The sequence below is a fragment of the Limanda limanda genome, chromosome 11 (genome assembly GCF_963576545.1).
Source record: "Limanda limanda chromosome 11, fLimLim1.1, whole genome shotgun sequence".
In the NCBI taxonomy this organism is placed as follows: domain Eukaryota; kingdom Metazoa; phylum Chordata; class Actinopteri; order Pleuronectiformes; family Pleuronectidae; genus Limanda; species Limanda limanda.
The window spans coordinates 4556750-4576990 of NC_083646.1; the positions used below are offsets into that span (position 1 = coordinate 4556750).

Below are 20241 nucleotides of genomic sequence, written 5' to 3' on the forward strand. Positions count from 1 at the left end.
GGAGGAAGAAGAAGAGAAGGAGGATGAAGAGAAAGAACAGGAGGAGAAGAAGGGAGAAGAGAAGATTGAGGAGGAAGAGGAGGAGTTTTCAAACTAAAACGAGATCAGCAGAAACATGAAGGAGCTCATTCAACAGTTTCATTCTGGACAACGACACACACAGACACACACACACACACACACACACACACACAGACACACACACACACACACACACACACACACACACACACACACACACACACGTGCATTAGTCATGTGACCTGGAGGTAGCAACACGTTGACTTGGATCATCAGAGTGAAACCAGACGTTAGAGACGTCCTCACTTCTTCTTCTTCTCTTAATTAAATCATGTTTTAACAAAGTCTCTGGTTGAGTTTCAATTCAAAGCCGATTATTTTTAAATCCTTTAAATTCTTCATCAGGACACTGTATTATTCATAATTACTATGGATCTTATTATAGCTCTTCTTCATCAGTATGTTCTAATTAGCATTTTAATCCCTGCATCTATATAATATATATATATTTATATATATATATTGCTGAGCCGTCCTGATTAAAAATGAGAATCATTCTACAGATCTCCTGATTGGCTCTCGTTGCAAAGTGACAAATGATCTATTCATCTCCTTCGTGTGAGATCGACTGTGATCACTTATGTTTTAGATTAAAATTATTTTTCTTTTTTGCATTGATCACATGATCCAGCTGCTGACAATAACCACAACAAGGAATTTATATTGGATCCAAGTTTGTTAGTTTGTGAGATTCACATAAAACAACTCGACAGATTCACACGAAACCCGGTGGAAGGAAGTGAAGTCAGAGAAGATCCAGGTCAGGGGCAGAAGACCAGAAAACACGAGTGAGTATTAAATAGAATTAAATAGAATTAAAGAAGTAATCAAATAAAAAATAAATGTGAATCTGAATGAAAATGTAGATAATAAACATCTTTCACTACAGATGGAAATACTGTTTTTAGAGAAAGGTTGGTGTTAGTTAGTGACAATAATCACACAATACTCCAGCACTTTTTAAAATCCAGATTACAACCGGCCTCACAAGAAAATCAGCAGACTTCAAAGACAACAGTGATAAAAGCTCTAAAAGATAATTAACAATTAATTATATTAACAGTAGAATTAATACATTAATATAATGTTGCTCAGACAACAACTGGATGGATTTCCCCTGAAAGCTGCTGGAGCGATGAGGTCACAGATCAGCTCGATGCGTTTTGGTGCAGATGTGTATCAGGAGGCGGATCCAGATATGGATTGGAATATAGAATTTTCTTGACATTTTTTCAAATTTTCCTCTGGGGATGATTCATGGATCTTAATGAAAAAGCTCAGTCATGTTTAGCAAACTGATGTCTATGAGTGGGTGTGGTTTGGTGCAGCTCGGCCGAGGTTTACTGACATCACCATGTTTTCATGTTTTATATAGATATGAGTTTTATCACGTGAGGGGAGATGGATCCTCGACTCTGGACCAACATCTGATCCAGATGGGTGGGGGGGTGGGGGGTGGGGGGGGTGCTCGACTCAGCTGGAGCGATGGAAGGATTTCAGGTCCGTTTGATTTGCGTCTTTCAGTGAAGAGGCGTATCTGCCTCTTTTGTTTCCCAGAGTGGTATAATTAAGAACAGCAGTAGCGGGGGGTGTGTGTGGAGGAGGTGGTGGAGGTGCAGGTCGTGGTGGGGAGGTGGGAGGGGGGGGTGGGGAAGAAAGCAATACAGCCACAATTGGGCCAATGAAGCATATCACACGCATTCACTCTGCGCTCGCCACTTCCTTCAGGACTTCTCTTTCTTTGATTCCTTTGAGTTTCCTGCCGCCGCTCCTCACGTGTTAATAACAGACGTGTCCATCAACTGCCCCCCCCCATCCACCCCCCCCCCCCCCCCCGGGGAGTTAATTGGCGCTGAGCGAAGTGAGCCAGCGCCGTCATTAGCTCGCTAGCTGCTGACCGCCTCCCGCTCGCCGCCCACACCCGTCTGATCTCCATCTCGTTTTCACCGACCCACCTGCTCTCACAGCACGCCCCCCCCGCTGGAGCTGACCCTCCCATTCACCACCTACCCCCCCCACCCCCTGTGGTGTCCTCTCAGAAGAAGACCAACCTGCCTCCTTTCACATCTTCCCCTCAGAAGTTGCTGTGATCCGACCAGACAGCTCGGTGGCCACGCCCACAAGAAGTACTTCTCACCGCTGCGCGCCGACGACCAGCAGCTGATCACGACACTGATCTCACACCTGAGTCTCCTGGAATCACACACATGACATTCTACAACCTCCAGGTGAGGAGATGACGTCTCCAACATGCGACTGATGCAAAACCCCAAAAGTCCACAAACAGATTCCATGACCGTGGAGAACGAAGACGTGGAACTGGAAAGACGAGAAGAATCGAGAGCTTGAGTCGTGTCAGGCGTGTTCGTTTATCCTTTAAGAGAAGATGAGCTGAACTCGGTTTGTTCAATCAAGTATTTATTTAGGAAGCAATGAACAGGTTATTATCAGCAAAGCGATGGGCTTCCACACACTAGTTGTATCAGAGCGCCAGAAACATCCGGCGCCTGTCCAGCTGAGGCTGTGAGGGCCAATGGTGTTTACAATTGGAGAAAAGATTGTTATGTTTCTGCTATAGCAAAACAATCTTAACTGTGTAAACATTAGGATCCTCGAACCCAAAGCAATGAAACAAAACAGTCAAAAAAGTCATGCTGTCAGACCTCCAGAACTTATCAGACAGCTGCTCGAATTGTATCTGATGTTGAATGAATCTGAGGAAATTACGACTTAATACAACAGTTAGAAATGAGAGCAGAAACAGTTATTAAAATCATTTGTATGAAGGCAAAATATCTAGATAAAACTACTTCTATCTTTATTGTTAAGAGTACAAATATAATTTGAAATGTTTCTATCTTTATTTGTTTAGAATTCTGTCAGCACAGATTATAGTTAAAATATTGAAATCCTTACAGCCGCAAACAAATATCCAGCAGCAGAATTCCCATGTGAGGTTCTGGCCTCCTGCTCGACTGATCACTCACACAAGGTTACTGACCCTGATGTTGTGTATTTTACAGTGTCGTACATTCGTTAGAGTAGATCATTTTGGTATGTGTTCAAAACATAATGACAGGCTTAGATTTATGATACCTGGCTTCTGGACTATCAGACATTCTCAGAGAGTTCTCCAGGTGTTTACTTAAGAAGTTCTCTACCTTTTTTGAAATGATCCTTGACTTTGGGAATGACCTCTGGCCAGCTAATGGATGGGTGTAGAAGGAATATTCTTGACCAATGTGTCTTCATGTTCGGATACAAAAACATGTCAGAAGCCTCATGGGGGACGGCATTCACCTGAAGTCATGGGTGGAACCAAACTCTCTATATAAATGTGTGTAAGACCCCGGCAAGTCAGACTTCACTATTGGCGTGTGATTTCTCCGGGTATACCATGGTGCCCGTCCCGACCTGCAAATCTTCTGTGTAATAAACATATTATACAAACAAGAGCGATGTCCACAGATCGTCCGGCTCTTCTCCAGAGGAGGAGCATGTGAGGAAGGATAAACTTTGAGGCCAAATCTCCAGGTTCCACCCAGAGGTCAACCCAGAGGTCAACCCAGAGGACACGTCTGAAAACGGTTCATGATACAAGTGTTCACTCGAGGAGGAGATGCGCTGCCCCTGGTGGACGGGATGAGAACTGATCGTACGGATGTGTCCTAAAACTGTGTTGTTTCTTCCTTTTCAATGGCTTTTAAACATAATAATATAAATATGGAATATCACCACGGATATCACTTAATATATGAAACACTTGGGTACAGCATACTTGTGACACTAGATGGTGATGTACTATACATAAATGTGTAGTATTCTCTTACATGCGTTGCAGTTTTCGCTTCTATGGAATTGGTTAATTTTTGATAACTGTAATATAAAATTTTAACTTTTGATGTTTGTAATTAAACATATGTTATAAATGTTTGATATCTGTATGCATGTTTTAAATGTGGACTCCATTAAAAGTATCTCTGTCTTAGGGTAGAGCTAATGGGGATCCTTCTAAATAAACAATATATATATATATTATAATATACATGTTTTATGTGCATGCTTGTATTTGTATTGTTGTGTCGGGATCATACAGTTAAATAATCTGCATGGAATGAAAAATAATAAATGTGTGTACACGCTTGTGTAATTGATGCACTTTATGATTCAGTGTTAAAAGTGACGTCATGATTTGAATCAGACGAGTCCCCTTATCTCCAACACGTCAGTTTGTGTGCACAAGGGAATAAATGTGTCCTTTTGGGCGTTTGTGTGTGTATTTGCACACAGCTGAGCTCAGAACATTAAACAGTCTCATAAAATACCCTCTTTGCCAGCCCCCCCCCCCCCCCCCCCCTTTGCCCTGGCAGCTCTCCCATGGCGCCCCTACCCCCGGCTTCCTGCCTCTAATGGCCGTCTCTGTGTGCCACCTCGGGACGCCTCACATCCCGTCCTGAGGCCGAGCGCCGGGCGGCGTTAATGGACGCCATTGATGGGTGAAGAAAGAGTCCATTGTGGCGCCGGGGGACGGCGTGGGCACCCGTTAGCTTCCCCCCCCACACACACACTGGGCCGGGCGCTCAGAACTGAGTGCCAACAGCGGAGATCGAGATGCAGGAGCAGCAAAGTGCCCCCCCGACCACAGAAAGACGGGTAGAGCGGGGGGGGGGGGATGTGAGAAGGAGAAAGGCAGGGTGGCAACGAGAGGGGGAAGCAAAGAGGAAGGGAAAGGTAAAAAGAAAAGAAAAGAAAAGGCCCAATCAGACAAATTCAATTAAAACAAAGAGGTGAAGGAAACAGGAGCAAACCTCGAAGCTCGACTCAGAGAAAAGAAACCCGGAGAAAAGGGAAACAGCAGAAACAAAGCAGCGGAGGTGGAGCTGGTGAATGAGGCTGGGTGGCCCGGGCACCGGAGGTCCGCTCTGCCACTGTGCCGCCTGTCACCCGCTCGCTGCCCCCCCCCCCCTCCTGGTGATTTATAGCACCTGGATTGTTCTCCTCTAACAGAGTGGTGAATGGGAGAAGAAGAAGGCGAGCTGCCCGCACGCCAAACGACCCCGGGCGTTATTGATAACCAGACAGATGTGTCCAGCTCGGAACCAACATCTGACGCTAACGGTTTTCGTTGTCAGGGAGATACTGCACGCCGGCTGCCGGGCTCTGAGTGGAGACGCATGTGACAATCCTGAACTACCCAGTTGCAAAGAAAGCATGAGAGACAGAAAAATAAAGTATCAAATAAAACTTTACTTAAGTAGTCCAAAGGTAACAAGTCCATACAGGGAACAGGCAGACATCGAATGTCCTAAATCCAAGCAGAGTCCAAAAACCAGGTAGTCAAAACACGGAAGAATTCGCTGGAGAGCATGTACACACACAGGAGACAATGACAATCTGGCAGAGGGGAAACACAGGGTATAAATATAGACTGTATATATAAGGGTATAAATAGGGAATGCTTAATGACAAACAAGGTACAGGTGTGTGGGGAAACCAACAGGAAGTAAAGCTAGACACAAGACACAAGAACCCAGACACCAAAATAAAACAGGAAGTGAAATCCAAACAGACACAGACTGAACAGATTGTTACAACGCAGGGTTATTGTGTGCGATACTGTTTTCATTCATATTGAAATGAAGACGTGTGTTTCCTGTGGAGTCACGGTGACGTCTCTTCTTCTTCCTGCGTCGGCGGTGAAATGGCGTCGGTGGAAATCCTCTGTGATCGTTTACCTTCATCTCAGGTTCCATCGCAGGTTCTGAGGCTCGTGGCGAGCAGAAGTAAAACAGGGAGAAGAAGGAGATTGCGGGTGTGAGCCTACTCGACTCAACATCACCACCTACTGGTTTGACATCCGTGCCGCCCCCCCCCCGCTGTGTCGCACACAGCCTCCTGCATTGTTCAGCCACTAATTCATCCCATCAGCTCCTGCTGCTGAGTCCCAAACCACCGGCATCGAGCCACGGCCGGAAGCACCCGCTTGTATCCCTGCGCCACCGTGGGAGAGCAGCGAGAAAGTAGTGCCATATTTGTCCCAGTGTGTCATCTGTTCGACACGCCTGATTGGCTTTCACACCATCGCCTCCTAATTAATATGCAGCGCCCCCCCCCCCGCCCATCTTCACCATGCCCTAAGACAAAAGCGTATTGTGTGAGCACCTCCTGTTTCAATTACACTCAAAAGGAGGCTGCGTGTGTGTGTGTGTGTGTGTGTGTGTGACATATGTGTGTGTGAACACTGTACACAAACGTACAGTATGTGCATCAAGGGATTCATAAAACAAGCGTATTCATCGCCATGTCATCCTGCATGTATGCTCCTGTGTATGTGTGTGTGTGTGTGTGTGTGTGTGTGTGTGTGTGTGCGTTTGTGTGTGTCTGTGTGTGTGTATGTGTGTGTGTGTGTGTGTGTGTGTGTGTGCGTCCATTGCTAGGGGCGGAGCTGCTGCTGTCCTGTTGTGTTGTTGCTTGTTGCCTTTATGCAAATTGGCATCCGATGAAGGTTTTTTTGGAGGCGCCACAAAGAGGGTCTGTGGTGGCAGAGCGGGGGGGGGGGGGTTGATGGAGGGGGGGGGGAGAGGTGAGGAGGGGTTATGGGGAAAAGACACGGACAAAATTCCCATCGGTCGAACCCACAGACATCATGTAACATTCCTCTTTTCTCCTCTTCTCTCCTCTTTGCATCCCTCACTTCCCTCACATCTATGACCCGGTTATTAATTTGGTTTGAGATGAGTCGCTCGTTAATTAACGCATGCTGCCCCCCCCCCCTCCCCATCTTTTTCTCTCGCCGGCTCTTTCTCTCTTTCGATTGTATCCCGGCTGCTTTCTCTCTTTTCCCTCTCGGTCTTTTATCAGTAGCTTTTCTTTTCTGTCTTTTGCTCTGATGAGAATGAGGTAATGTGTGGAGTGGGAGGGGGTAAGAGGATTCGGAGGACCCCCCCCCACCCACGTCCCCCCTCTGGGACCTTCTCAAAACGCAGATAGCGAGAAGCTTAACGACTGCATCCGATGGTCTCAGAAGTTAAAATGAGTTCATCTTCTTATTACAACTGAAGAGGGAAGATGACAAATTAATGCAGAATATATCACAAATGATAATCATACAATATCACACAAACAATTGAGGCCTACTTAGGTTTAACATCATGATCACTAGCACCTTTAAATTATTTTAGACATATCTTTCTTATTTTAGATATTTTTCACGATATTCAAGAGTAATCTGGAAATGTGTTGAAATATCAAAGCGAATTTCGCAGACCCCCTGCAATGCCGTCACAAACCACCAGGGGGCCGCGGGCCCCCGGTTGAAAACCCCTGGTCTAAGGAGTTAAAATGACTTAATCTTTTTATAGCACATGCACATATGCAGATTTCCTCCAAACAACCTTGTCACAGTCGAGTCCTCGATCTTCTTCACAGAGCAGAAGACTGAGGACGTTAATTCTTAAATAAAAATGATCGTGACCTTTTAGGGTTTAGTGGAATCGAGTCCGGGAGAAGTTGAAGTATATTCTGGTCAGCCGAGATGTCGATGTTGTTGTAGAAGTTGATGATGAAGGAAAGGAACGCGGACCCAGTACTTACAAGTATAATAATGTTTATTACACAGAAGTTTCACAGGTCAGGACGAGCTCTAGAGACTCGGAGAAATCACCTTATATATAGAGAGGTTAGTTCCGCCCATGACTTCGGGTAACATGCCATCCCACCTAGGGCCTTCTGCCTAATAGGGACGTGTTTTGTACATGAAGATGAAAATGCAATGTTCAAGGACCTTCCCTTTACCCCCATCTATTTGCTGGTCAGAGGTCATTCCCTAGGTCAAAGGTCCTTCCAAAGAGGGACAGACCTACTTGAATAAACATCTGAAGGACTCTCTGGGAATATCTGAGAGTCACGAAGATAAGCATCATAAATATCAGCCTGTCATTATATTTAAACACATGCTAAAATCATTTACTCTAGTGAATACACGACAAAGTGAAGTGTAACTTTCTGACCATAGGCTGTATATAAGGATGAACAATATGTTAGTTTATAAAGATGGACGACTCTTCCACTTCCTCCCGTTTTTTAAAAAATGAAGCCAAAATATTCTGAAGCCGGGCACAGCTGTCAGGGGCGGAGCCTGTGTGTCGTCTGTACAAAGTGATCATGGAGTAGTGAAGCCGATACGACTTAATGATTGTTTCCAACACGTGACGGACGTGAAACTGGAAGAACAGAAAGATCTCAGGATGAAGAAGAGGAGCCGGACACGTAGAAGACGAAGACGTCCACTTGGAAACACGAGGAGATTCCAGATCTTCTGGTGATGAGGGACGACGCTGGTGTGGAGGAGCTGTAAACAACAACACTTTCCACAGCAGATTTTATACGTCATGTCCCACCTCCTGCTGCTCTACAGGCTCCACCCCCTGCTGCTCTACAGGCTCCGCCCCTCAACTGGATGTTCCTCACATGTTCCTGTTTGAACGAGTCAGACCCGACAACCTGCTGCTGCTGCTTCAGACTCGTGACTTGTTCTTGACGTGTCTGTTTGGAAAAGCTGAGACCTGCAGTGAAGAAGCTGAGCTTCAGAACCAGAGGACGCTCGATGTAGCCTATCCTATCCTATTCAAGGTTTATGAATCCGCTAAAATCTACACTGGACTGAAGAGTGAGTAATAAACGGTTCTCAAGATATACGAGTCACATACACACTGAGATTTCTGGATGGAAAGAAAGGTAGCAGCGGTTCCTCTACATGACCCGGTCCTGAAACATGAGAAGGACCTCCTGAGAGGAGGGACACACGGACACAAGGACCTCCTGAGGGCCCCCCGGGGGGATACCGCGCCAGAGGCTGCAGACCCCTACCCGGAAACTATCCTGAGCCCAGGCCTGAGGGAAAAGACCGGCCTCCTACTAACGGAAATAAACAAACACAAATAACGATACCCAGAGCGGACAAAGAGACACTATACAGGAACTGTGTCAAAAGCATCCACCAGACCGGACTGAGCAACAGACCCCCCACTGTGTGGTCATGGAGGGGGGGAGAACATGGACCCAGCCCAAACTTTTATCAAGTTTTTACTGAGTGCAAGAGACTGAAAAGTTTCTTCGCTCTTTTAACTGCAGTTTTTAGTGATTTTAATGTTTTAACGACATCCTCTGCACTGGCACGAACAATGAGCTGTCCTTTCCACACTTTTTAACAGACTGAGTTTTTTACAACAGCATTTTTGTGTATTAAACGAATAATACTGTAAGCAGGTGTTTTGTAAAGTGAAAATATGTGAATAAAGTGTTTGTGAAAAATGCTGTGCAGTGGCTGGAATCTGCCGGCAGGTGGCGCGCTGACACCTTCTCACATATGTCAGAGCTGGTATGTGTCTGACAGGATGACTCACTCCTGTCGGTTTTAAGTGGAACAGATGTGTTTTCTGAAAGTGGGCGGGTCTCGTTCTGATTTGACCTCGCACTGTGCAGGTGAGAAGCTGTTACCATGGAGACCAGACTCCAGCTCACCTGCTCTGTTTATTCTCATTTTTATTTTATTCTTTACTGAGGATCAAATTGATTTTAGAAGCACTGCCAATTAAAAAGATTGCAACACATCATATTTATTACATTATTTATTTGTATGTATACTTTTAAGTTTGATTATATTAGAGAGAGATGGACAGGGAGCAGAAAGGAGCGGCGGTGGACTAGTGGTAGAAAAGACAGACATCAGATTGGAAGGTCACTGGTTCCACGGACTGACAAGAACATACCTGGACTAGAGGATGGACTGACAAGAACTAAGAAAAGACAGCACATTTCCCCAGTATTAGCATCGCTACACTGGCTTCCTGTTAAATCAAGAATAGAATTTAAAATTCTCCTCCTCACCTTCAAGGCCCTTAATGATATGGCACCTCTTTACCTTAAAGAGATGTTAATACCATATCAACCTACTAGAGCACTCCGATCCCAGAAGTCAGGTTTACTTGTCGTCCCTAAAGTCTCTAAAAGTAGAGTAGGAGCCAGAGCTTTTAGCCATCAAGCCCCACTGCTGTGGAATAATCTCTCACTTTCAGTTAGGGAAGCAGACACGCTCTGTTCGTTTAAAAGTAGACTCAAAACCTTCCTTTTTGATAAAGCTTATAGTTAGAGCTAATTAGTGGAATTTATGACACAAGACACACGGAGCTTCTCTTTCCTGCTTCTCCTGCTTCTCCTTCCTTTTCTCCATCCCTAACACGTCAAGGTAATTCTTATCTGATCAGTACATGTTACTAACTTGACCCCTTTCCCAGAGTTTCTGTGCCTTAGCGCCCGCGGATGCAGGGCCACAGCTGTGGCCGCACCATGGATATGATTATGGATCGCGCGTCAGAGGTCGCAATGGTGGATCCAGTTCGATGGATTCTGTATCGTGCCAGCTGATCGTTGTGGTAATGGAGGATCCTTTGTCGCGCTGGCATCGGCTGATGGTGGACCACGACCGAGGCGGCAGCTGATAATGGATTCTAACTGGCGGCAGTTGACAATAACTGTGGACTATAGTGGATCCCATCCTGATGCTGGATCGTGGTCTTGCTGGCTGCTGACCAGAGACTATGCTTGCAGCAGGACTGCTTCACATATAGTATTGAAAAAATGTTTACCCTCATCGATGCTGCTAAAAACTTTAATCCTGATGATGTTTTCTTAACACTTGACATCTATTGCACTTCTGTCCGTCCTGGGAGAGGGATCCCTCACATGTGTCTCTCTGAGGTTTCTACATATTTTTACCTGTTAAAAAGGTTTTTAGTAGTTTTTCCTTACTCTTGTTGAGGGTTAAGGACAGAGGATGTCACACCATGTTAAAGCCCTATGAGACGAATTATGATTTGTGAATATGGGCTATACAAATAAAACTTGATTGATTGATTGATTGATGTACATATACCAAACGGCTTTCCCACTTGGATCTGTGATCCATCAAAATCTACAGAACCTGAAACACAATGCAACATGTTACAACATGATTAGATTAAAAAAACAGTGAACAAAGAACGGTGAGAATCATACAGGGAATTGTTCTGACCCGTGTTGTTTTCAGCTCGTCTGATTTAAAAAATATTTCTTTCCTGTGTTTTGTCCAAATTCTCTTCTCAGATTATAGAACTGCGCCTTGTCAATTTTGAGCCAGAAGCGGTTCTGGCATTTAGGACGTTTTATAGATACACTCCTTCTCATGTCGTGAGTAAATTAATCAGGAGAGTATGACGGGTATGAGTTGGTCATTGTTCAGTTGGTTGTGTTGAGTCACGTGTTTAAATCCCGATGTATTAACGATATATCTGTCGAAGTCTTGGACGATTACGACATTTATTTTGTTGGCACTTTCCTGGAAGCAGACGAGCAGGTCAATGGCACCACAGTCTTTAAACAGAGACTCCTTACAAGTCAAACAACTTAATTTGTCTACTCACAACTAAGCGGTTGTACACGCTCTGGTGAGTAAATAAAATGTTTATTAAAATCAATTTTTTTTACCACAAAAGCAAAAAACAAATGTTCTAAATCCCCATTAAGCTTTCTCGAGACTTATAGTTTTCCTGACTTCTAGGCGTTGTTTATAAGACAAACACGGAAGTTCCAGACCCAAGCATCTGCTCCACTGTTTCCTGTGATGCGAGTGGAGTTGCGACTGCTGTCAGTGTGTGTTGTCCCATGGAGGCCTGCATTTGAAGTGGCAGGTAACATAAAATTCCATAAGTTCTTCCTGAGTTTCAGTCGTTACCAAACACTGATGGTGTTTTGTTCCGTGTGAATATGCTCCTCCGCCTCCATCAGCTGCATCATCCCAAACAACGTGTGCACCGTGATCAGCTCCACAGTCGTCGGTTTCGCTGGGCAAGTTCACGCTGTCCCGGACCGCTGTGGCTACACTCTGTTCAAGTCCACATCCATCCCCGGCTTCCAGGTGCATGGCGTCTTCCAGGAGAGACGCCGGAAAGACGTCAGCTTTTTGAAACGCGTGATCCTGCAGCTGGTGGGAGCACAAAAGGAGTCGAGCTCTGGTGAGTTACGCTGCATAGAACCAGCTGCTGCACAAAGAGCTGTTCACCTGTTTATTCAAAGTTTGGTGAAAGAACCCTGAACTCGAGAATCTGCTGATGTTGCTGTTGTCTTGATCGAAAGCCGCCCCAGTCGCTGCTGTTACAGAGCGCTAGAGTTTAATAATTTAATGTTGAATCGTATGACTGAATTGGACATAAGATGAATGGTTCTCTAGATATGCGAGAGATTTCTGGAATCAGTGGACAGATGATTGTGATGCTTGTTTCTTTCTTTAATAATGAAAACCATGCTAACTATGATAAAAGTTCAAATTGGATTCAACATTTTGCACGTGGTCTTTTTTTCTGCCTTGTTGCTCCGCTGCCGTGACGAAGCTTGACACCAGAGAGCTCAGACTCAACACCACAGCGATGGTGTTCCATGGGTGGGAGCTCACCAAGGACCAGACTGGAGTGACGGCTAAGATGTCAGCCTCCAACTTCACAGTTTCTGTCCACTTCGATGGCTCCATCTCTCACATCCACTTGACAGGTACAATTTAAATCCCTGACTCTTTGTAATTAGGCTGAAGGTGCCATGTTGGGGGTGAGGTATGGAGTCAAATTCATCTGCACTGATCAGGCACCACAAACCCAAAGAGAATCATATTTGTATGACGTTGTATACAGAGTGATATGAGTCCTATTTAAACTACACGTACTTCTGTACTTCGATTTAATCTGTGGAACAAATAAAATGGCGTCATCTGCATAAAAGTGGACAAGAAGTGCTGATTGATTTGTTTATTTGATCACAACCACCATCTACCATGTTTCTTGTAATTATTCTTTGTTAATAACTGAGTCACATGCTCAACACTAGGCTGTTAAATGGTACATATTAAATATTTAAGATGATCTCATATGAGACGCTAATGCAAGAATCATTACGTTCGATATAGATCTGCTCGTCACTATTTGAAGCCTTTGTTTTGCTCCACTTGCAAAGGTCATTGATCCGTCACGTTTCCTTTCTGAAACTGGTCAGGGCCAAATGGACAAGACGCACACGGGTTATGTGGAAACTCCAATTGTACACCAAGTTGTACTGAATCCTGGAATAAGACGAACTGGAGGTTTCTCTATCCATAACGTCGTGAAAACAAGAGCATAGTTTTAGCATTAGCAGTATTTTAGCTTGAATGCAAGTTACTACACTAACTCTACCTACAGTTAGCCAGTTAGCTCCACCTTCGTGTGTGTATCCTCACCGGTTTTGCAGAAGATTTGCAGAACAGCTCACTTTAATTCAGATTTGCTAAATTGATAAAATGAAAGACAGGTGGGTTGATTGATCAAGAGCTGAGGGTCACGACGGAAACCTGTCTCTGAAGTGAGCGTTTACATTTCCACCAGGAAGTTCTACCAACTGTCATCGGAGACAAACGGGATAGATGTTTGTCTTCTGCCATAGGAATGGTCTAAATTATTAATGGGAGTCTTATTTGATTTTAATTTTGTAATATTGACTGATTGTATTTGCCTCTGTCCTGTCATATTTGATCGTGTTTTAAGTTTTAAAGCACTTTGTAACTTTGAAAAGTAATTATTGATATAATAATAATAGTTATTTAATGTGCCGTCTTTCTCCTCTGCCTCACTGGAACAGGTGTAACCTCCTGAAGCAGGCTCCCTTTACTGCCTGCAACATGCAACATGACCCAGAACCCTTCATTACTGCCTGCACACAAACGCTGTGTAAATACGCTGAAGGGGATGGTCTCAAATGCCAGTTCCTGGAGGCGTACGCCAGAGCCTGCAGCCTCTCCAACATCACAGTGGAGGAATGGAAGTCAGAGACCCGATGCTGTGAGGCTGTGACTCAGTATCTTCTGATTTATGCTTTAAAATGAGACTATTTATCTCTACTTCAACATAAAGACAGGGTCCAGTTTCCAGTTGCAGATCTCAGCACTGAAACTGAAACATCACACGTTACAGGCCTGCTTGGTTGAATCAGTCTCAAATACATTCACTCACATGTACTGACATTTTCTTGTGAACCTTCTGGGAGACTGATCATTATCTGAGATCAACACTTGTATCTGTGTGTGTTTGCAGCTGCTTTCTATCAGGGCTTCTGTCAGGACACGTTCTGCAGTGAGCACGAGTTCTGTGGGCAGAAGAACAAGGGGGGAACGTCTGCCGGGCCATGTTCGCCTCCAAGTACAACTCAACCGACTCCTTTGGTGAGTCGGCTTTGACTCAACAGAGTCACAGCTCTTTTTATCATTTGTCTCAGATTTATGGAATAACTGGAATATCCATAGACCTCACTTTAGGAATTAGAGGATCTGAATAGATGATGTGTCACCTGTCGTGGTCAGAAACCTCTTAATGAGGCCCTATGTGTTCCATTGGCTTGCATGTTCAATTCCTTGGGCCCCAATGAAGAGATTTGGCACGAAATAATTCCAAACATGATATGAATATAAATGTTAACAATCTTTTTCGTGCATGTAATAACATTAAGAAGTGATGCTAAAGAGACATGATATAAACTCTGGAAAGTGCCTGTTTGTCAGCCCCTGAAAAGACGTTCTTCAACGTGGAATTAACATCTGCATGTTCCTCCTTCCTGATATTTGGACAAAAGCTAACTGATCTTTATATGATGTCAGGAGAGCCAATGGTGTGCGAGCAGAACGCTGCTAAGCTGACTATGGCTAACTGTCTCTTGGAGGACAAAGGCATCAACTTCTCTGTCTTACATCTCAATGACGAGGCCTGCAAAGGTGAAATGGACAATGAGACCCACATGGTGACGTTCGGCTTCGACAGGAAGAAAACCTGTGGAACAGTGATCCTGGTGGGAACCTCTCCGGAGAACAGTTAGTAACTGCTGCAGCCTTAAATGTTTACATGAACGTGCAGTAACAATGTTTGTCTCCGTGTGTCCCTACAGGCAAACACCAGCCAAATCATCTACAAGAACACCATCGTGAACCGGAACAGCTCCATGTACGGCATTATCAACCGTCAGGACTCGGTTCATCTCGACTTCTCATGTCTTTACGATCAGCCGGACATCAGGACCTTTACCTTCACACTCAAAGACAGGTGAGAACCCAAAACTGAGCTTAACGTACTTTTTAAGAGAGACTGAACTGAACTCTGTCTTTGCCTTCCAGCTCCGTCACCCAGCAGATCACTTCTGGACGATGGATTTACAATCTCACCATGACGGCCTACAAGGACCCTAACACCGAGGAAGCCTTACAACAACGTACTGAAATGCAACTGAACGAGCAGCTGTGGGTGGAGCTGAACGCGGATGGGCTGGATGACAAAATGGTTGCTTTGGAGACGGACTCCTGCTGGGCGACCGACCAGCCCAGCCCGAACGGAAGCCTGAGATATGACCTCATCATCAAAGGGTGAGATCACAGCCTGCATTACGATACGTCTCCATTTCCTCCCACTGTGCAAACATGAAGCCAAAAATATCCCAGATCCCAGTGATGGTGGAGCAGGATCAAGGTCTCACTGATACATGAGCTCCACCAATCAGGACCCAGCCTGAGAGGAAACTGACCCAGTCTCACCCGGACTCTACATAGATTCTGTTCTTCTGGCACAAACCCGACCTCAGCACAATGTTTGACCTGATCCAGATAGTTTGGCCTCACTTTTTCAGAGCTTTCATGTCATCTATCTTTAAATAGTCTATGGCTGAGACACACAAAGATGCTCGTGGGGATCATACCCTTCATGTCTGCTCTTCCGTCTGTTTGAGTAGCTGCCCTAACCCCGCTGACTCCACGGTGAAGGTGAAGAACAACGGACAGGGAACATCCAACACTTTCTCCTTCAACACGTTCCAGTTCTCTGCCAAGGATGGTGAGGTCTTCTTGCACTGCAGAGTGATGCTGTGTGTCAAGAAGGGTAACAACTGCATCCCGGTAGGTCAACAGCTGCTGACTAGATCATATCAAGTTATATAAAGTTATATGAGTAGATATTTTGTATTTTTGTATCACACCCAGTGTTGGGAAGGATACTTTCAAAACGTATTCCGTTACAGAATACAGAATACATGCACAAAAATGTAATCTGTAACGTATTCCATTACATTAACTAATCTGAGTAACGTATTCTGAATACTTGGAATACTTCCGGTTTGTATTGCATTTTTTAAGTGTATGATTGCGGCGTTGTTATAGTCAGTGGAGCAGCAGCAGTTTAAACTCTCTCTCCACCGATGCTGCGGGCCCGCTGGATGTCCGGCTCCCATCCACTCCCACCTCTGTGCGGGTCTCACCGGAGGCTGAACCCCCCCCTGCGCCAAGGCTGCCTCGCGCCGTGCAGCGATCGTTTCGGCGTCGGGTCTATTTTTTGCGCTTGACGCGAGCGTATCGCTCCAGGAAACACACTGAAAAAGGATTTTAAACGATATTGATGACATATTTTATATGATATAAATGATAAAGCATGCATCCCATAGTTTGTATTCCCCTTCTGTTGTCCTGGAGTTTTAAATAAAGAGAGGGGGGGGGGCGGAGAATACGTAATTTACCCTCGACACCCGACATTGAACGGAGCAAACAGCGGAGAAGTTCTTGAAGATGGATGACATTAAATTGGGACGCTGTTGCAGTTAATGTTGGAGCAACAAGTGACCATATGCTTTTATACTACTGGGTCAACGGGTGATATTATTTTAGCGTCGCTTCAGCGTCCGGTGTGAACCCGGCGTGCCTCGCTGGTCTCCTGCAGAGCCATGACAGCGGAGCTCTGGGAGCGCAGGTCGGTCTTCTCTCACCAGGCGCTGGAAGGGCAGCTTGCGGATCAGCAGCTCCGTAGATTTCTGGTAGCGACGGAACTCTCTCAGAGCCAAGGTCCCGGGGCCTGTAACGGTCCCGAGCGGGTAGCGGTGAGGCTTCTTCACGCCGCCGGGGTCCGGGCGCTCTTACGGCAGCCCTGGTCTCCAGCTGCTTCCTGGGGGCTTTGCCTCCGGTGGATTTACGAGACAGTGATTAAACTCGTGAAACAGAGAAGTACCGTCATGTAATCCACTGATTTCAACAATGTAACTGTATTCTGAATACCATCTATTTAATTTGTAACTGTAACGGAATACAGTTACTCATAATTTGTATTCTAAATACGTAACGCCGTTACATGTATTCCGTTACTCCCCAACACTGATCACACCTAAAACTATGAGGATGAAAACCCTGCCTTCATCAAACTGGCCTGGACTTATTGAGTAGGTTCTTTTTCCCCTGCTGAGGTATGTAAGGGGGGGGTCACCTTTATGTGTTGGCTGAGATAGAAACAAATTCTACCCATATTTTAAATTTCCCATCGCATTTTGTAGAAGATACATCTGTATAATTTCAGGATCAATGGCTGACCATAACTTGGGTTTGGTTATTTTCTCAGGTTTCCATGGAGACTCGGAACAACCGAAGCTCAGGAAGAGTTATTGATCTTTCTACAGATCTATAACAGAACTTATACATGAACCAACCTGACGTCAATGCTGATCCTCTCTAAGCTTTGAATACGTTGGGTCTTTATTTGGGGGTTTCTGGGTTGTCTTTTCCTGTCGGGGTGTAAATGATTTTCTGCAGCAGAGGTATAGAATATATCCTCAGCTGAATGTGTGAGCGGGCTTCCTTAGTGCTCTACAAACTATACAGACTATGAAGAGTGGGCTATAAGGTTTTATATAGATGCGGCTGGGGACAGCGCCACCATGTGGGTTAGAGTTAAAATCGATCCTCCTGTAGAGCTTTGGTATGATTTTGAAATCCAAGAAGAACTTCAACCTGGTTAGAATAAAAGTCAGGTTCATTTACCTTTATTATGAAAGTGTATAATCAATAAAAAGCATCAGTGGAATATAATGAGTTGAGTTTTCTGTTATGTTGTCATTGTAGCATCCCCGGCTGAATGATGGTCAGATTCTCCTTTACTGATGGTTCACAGTCCTTTATTTTTCATTCTTGTTACAGTCCGTGACATATAAACACACCGTAAGAACTTGTGCCCTTTTCCAGCCAGGCGCTAAAACCAACAAACGAGTATACTTTTCATGCACCGGCAAAGTAGCGATCGATTTACCAGGAAGTGCCTTTTCAAAATATAAACCATTTCAAAATAAACGTATCAAAAAAACAATAAGGCATTAATGGGTCATTTACAGTCATCCCTTTCCATGTGTGTCCATTTGTGAGGAGGCTGGTGCTACTACACAATGACCCGGTCAAAACTACTCTATAGGTCAAGAGAGAACTCGTAACATTTTGGTGTGGATCCAGTATTTTTCTTTAACATTACCAAATAACAAAATAGTTTTGGCTCAGATTTGACCTACGTCCCACGCAACCCACATTCAGACCACATCCCACATGTAATGATGGCAGCTGGGCCGTTTGCCAGATCTGGGCCATCAAGTGAACCATGGAAATACTGCATGTCAACCAAAGGTGGCCCCAAGCACCTTTGTATATTTTGTTCGACCAGAAGTGGCCAACATCCGTGTGATATCTGGGTTGCGTGCTTTTGAAATGTTCAAAGCTTGACAATTCATGGATTTTGATGAAAATAATTTGAATCTAGCAGATTTAAATGCAGGTCCATGGGAACTGTTGGACCTCGGTGGAGGAATGAACTTTAGTGACATTTTAGTTATTGTCCCTAATTTCTGTATAGTTGTAAAATGTTTTGTGAGTCAAATTCAAGTTAACAGGAAGTTTTATCAAACACACACACACACACACAACAGCAACAGCGCCCTCTGCTGCCACACACGCTGACTCCTGGTTTTCACGTGGATAGAAATCAAAGTCTGTCAAGTGAACACTGGATATTACCCATGATCCTCTGCTTCCTGAACCAGAAGAGCTTCGGTAGCAAATCCACCAAACTCTGTCAAGAAGAATTTTTCATGTTTTTAAAGTTTCCTGCAGAATATTGGAGATAAACTCTGGTTTTTAATATCTTCTCAGTCTTCTTAACTGATCCACAGGTCAGTGATGACAGTGCAGTGATAATAAAGCTTAAAGAATGTCAATCAATAGAGTTCAGACCTGTGCCAAGGCCCAACAGCTGGTTTATGAAATCACATTCAAATTCTCTAGATCCAGATGTTTACATCACATCTTCCACCAAGTTCCGTGGTCATGTGTCCAGCAGTCCACAACATAATAATAATAAAACCGGACAATGGAGATAAAACGAGAATTAGACAAAGGAGCGTTTTGTTATCAGGGTTTTCATGAGAATGGGATGGACAGAAAAACCATAGGAAATAAACAAACACAAACTAACGATACACAGAGCGGACAAAGAGACAATATACAGGAACTGTGTAAAAAGCATCCACCAGACCGGACGGAGCAGCAGACCCCCCACTGTGTGGTCACGGAGGGGGGGGAGAACATGGACCCAGCCCACAGTGGAGGATTTTATACAAACCTCCCCTCAAGAAACGAAAACAGGCGACCTCCAGTGGAGAATTTTACACGGCGCCGTCGCTTCCAACGCTTTTATTTCTCATCTTAATCCCACCGATCTTAACAAGTGTCCGTTTTGCGACCAGCGTGAGACTATTCATTACGTTTTTACTGAGTGCAAGAGACTGAAAAGTTTCTTCGCTCGTTTAACTGCGGTTTTTAGTGATTTTAATGATTTAACGACATCCTCTGCACCGACACGAACAATGAGCTCATTCCTTTCCACGCTTTTTAACAGACTGAGTTTTTTACAACAGCATTTTTGTGTATTTAATGAATAATACTGTAAGCAGGTGTTTTGTAAAGTGAAAATATGTAAATAAAGTTTTTGTGAAAAATCCCCCAAAAAAATCTCTCTCTCTCTCTCTCTCTCTCTCTCTCTCTCTCTCTCTCCATCCTAGCGTGAATCCTAGCTAGCTGCCCCCCCTCCCTCCCTGCTGAGCAACATGCCTCCTCAATGGCCTCACTCAATTAACAGGCCACGACCCCCCGGCCCCCCTGACCTCCCCCCCCGGCCCCCGTGTCACGCACCTCCACGACCGGCCTGCGTGCGGTGGACGAGGCTGATTTGAAGGAGTGGGAGGACAGGGCGGGCTGGTGTGTGTGTG

General features: G+C 44.8%; 1 pseudogene; it reads left to right on the top strand.

The window, feature by feature from the left end:
- Nucleotides 1-18094, top strand: part of LOC133013842 (alpha-tectorin-like) — a 29697-nt pseudogene extending 11603 nt beyond the window's left edge.
- Nucleotides 18095-20241: the final 2147 nt, after the last annotated feature.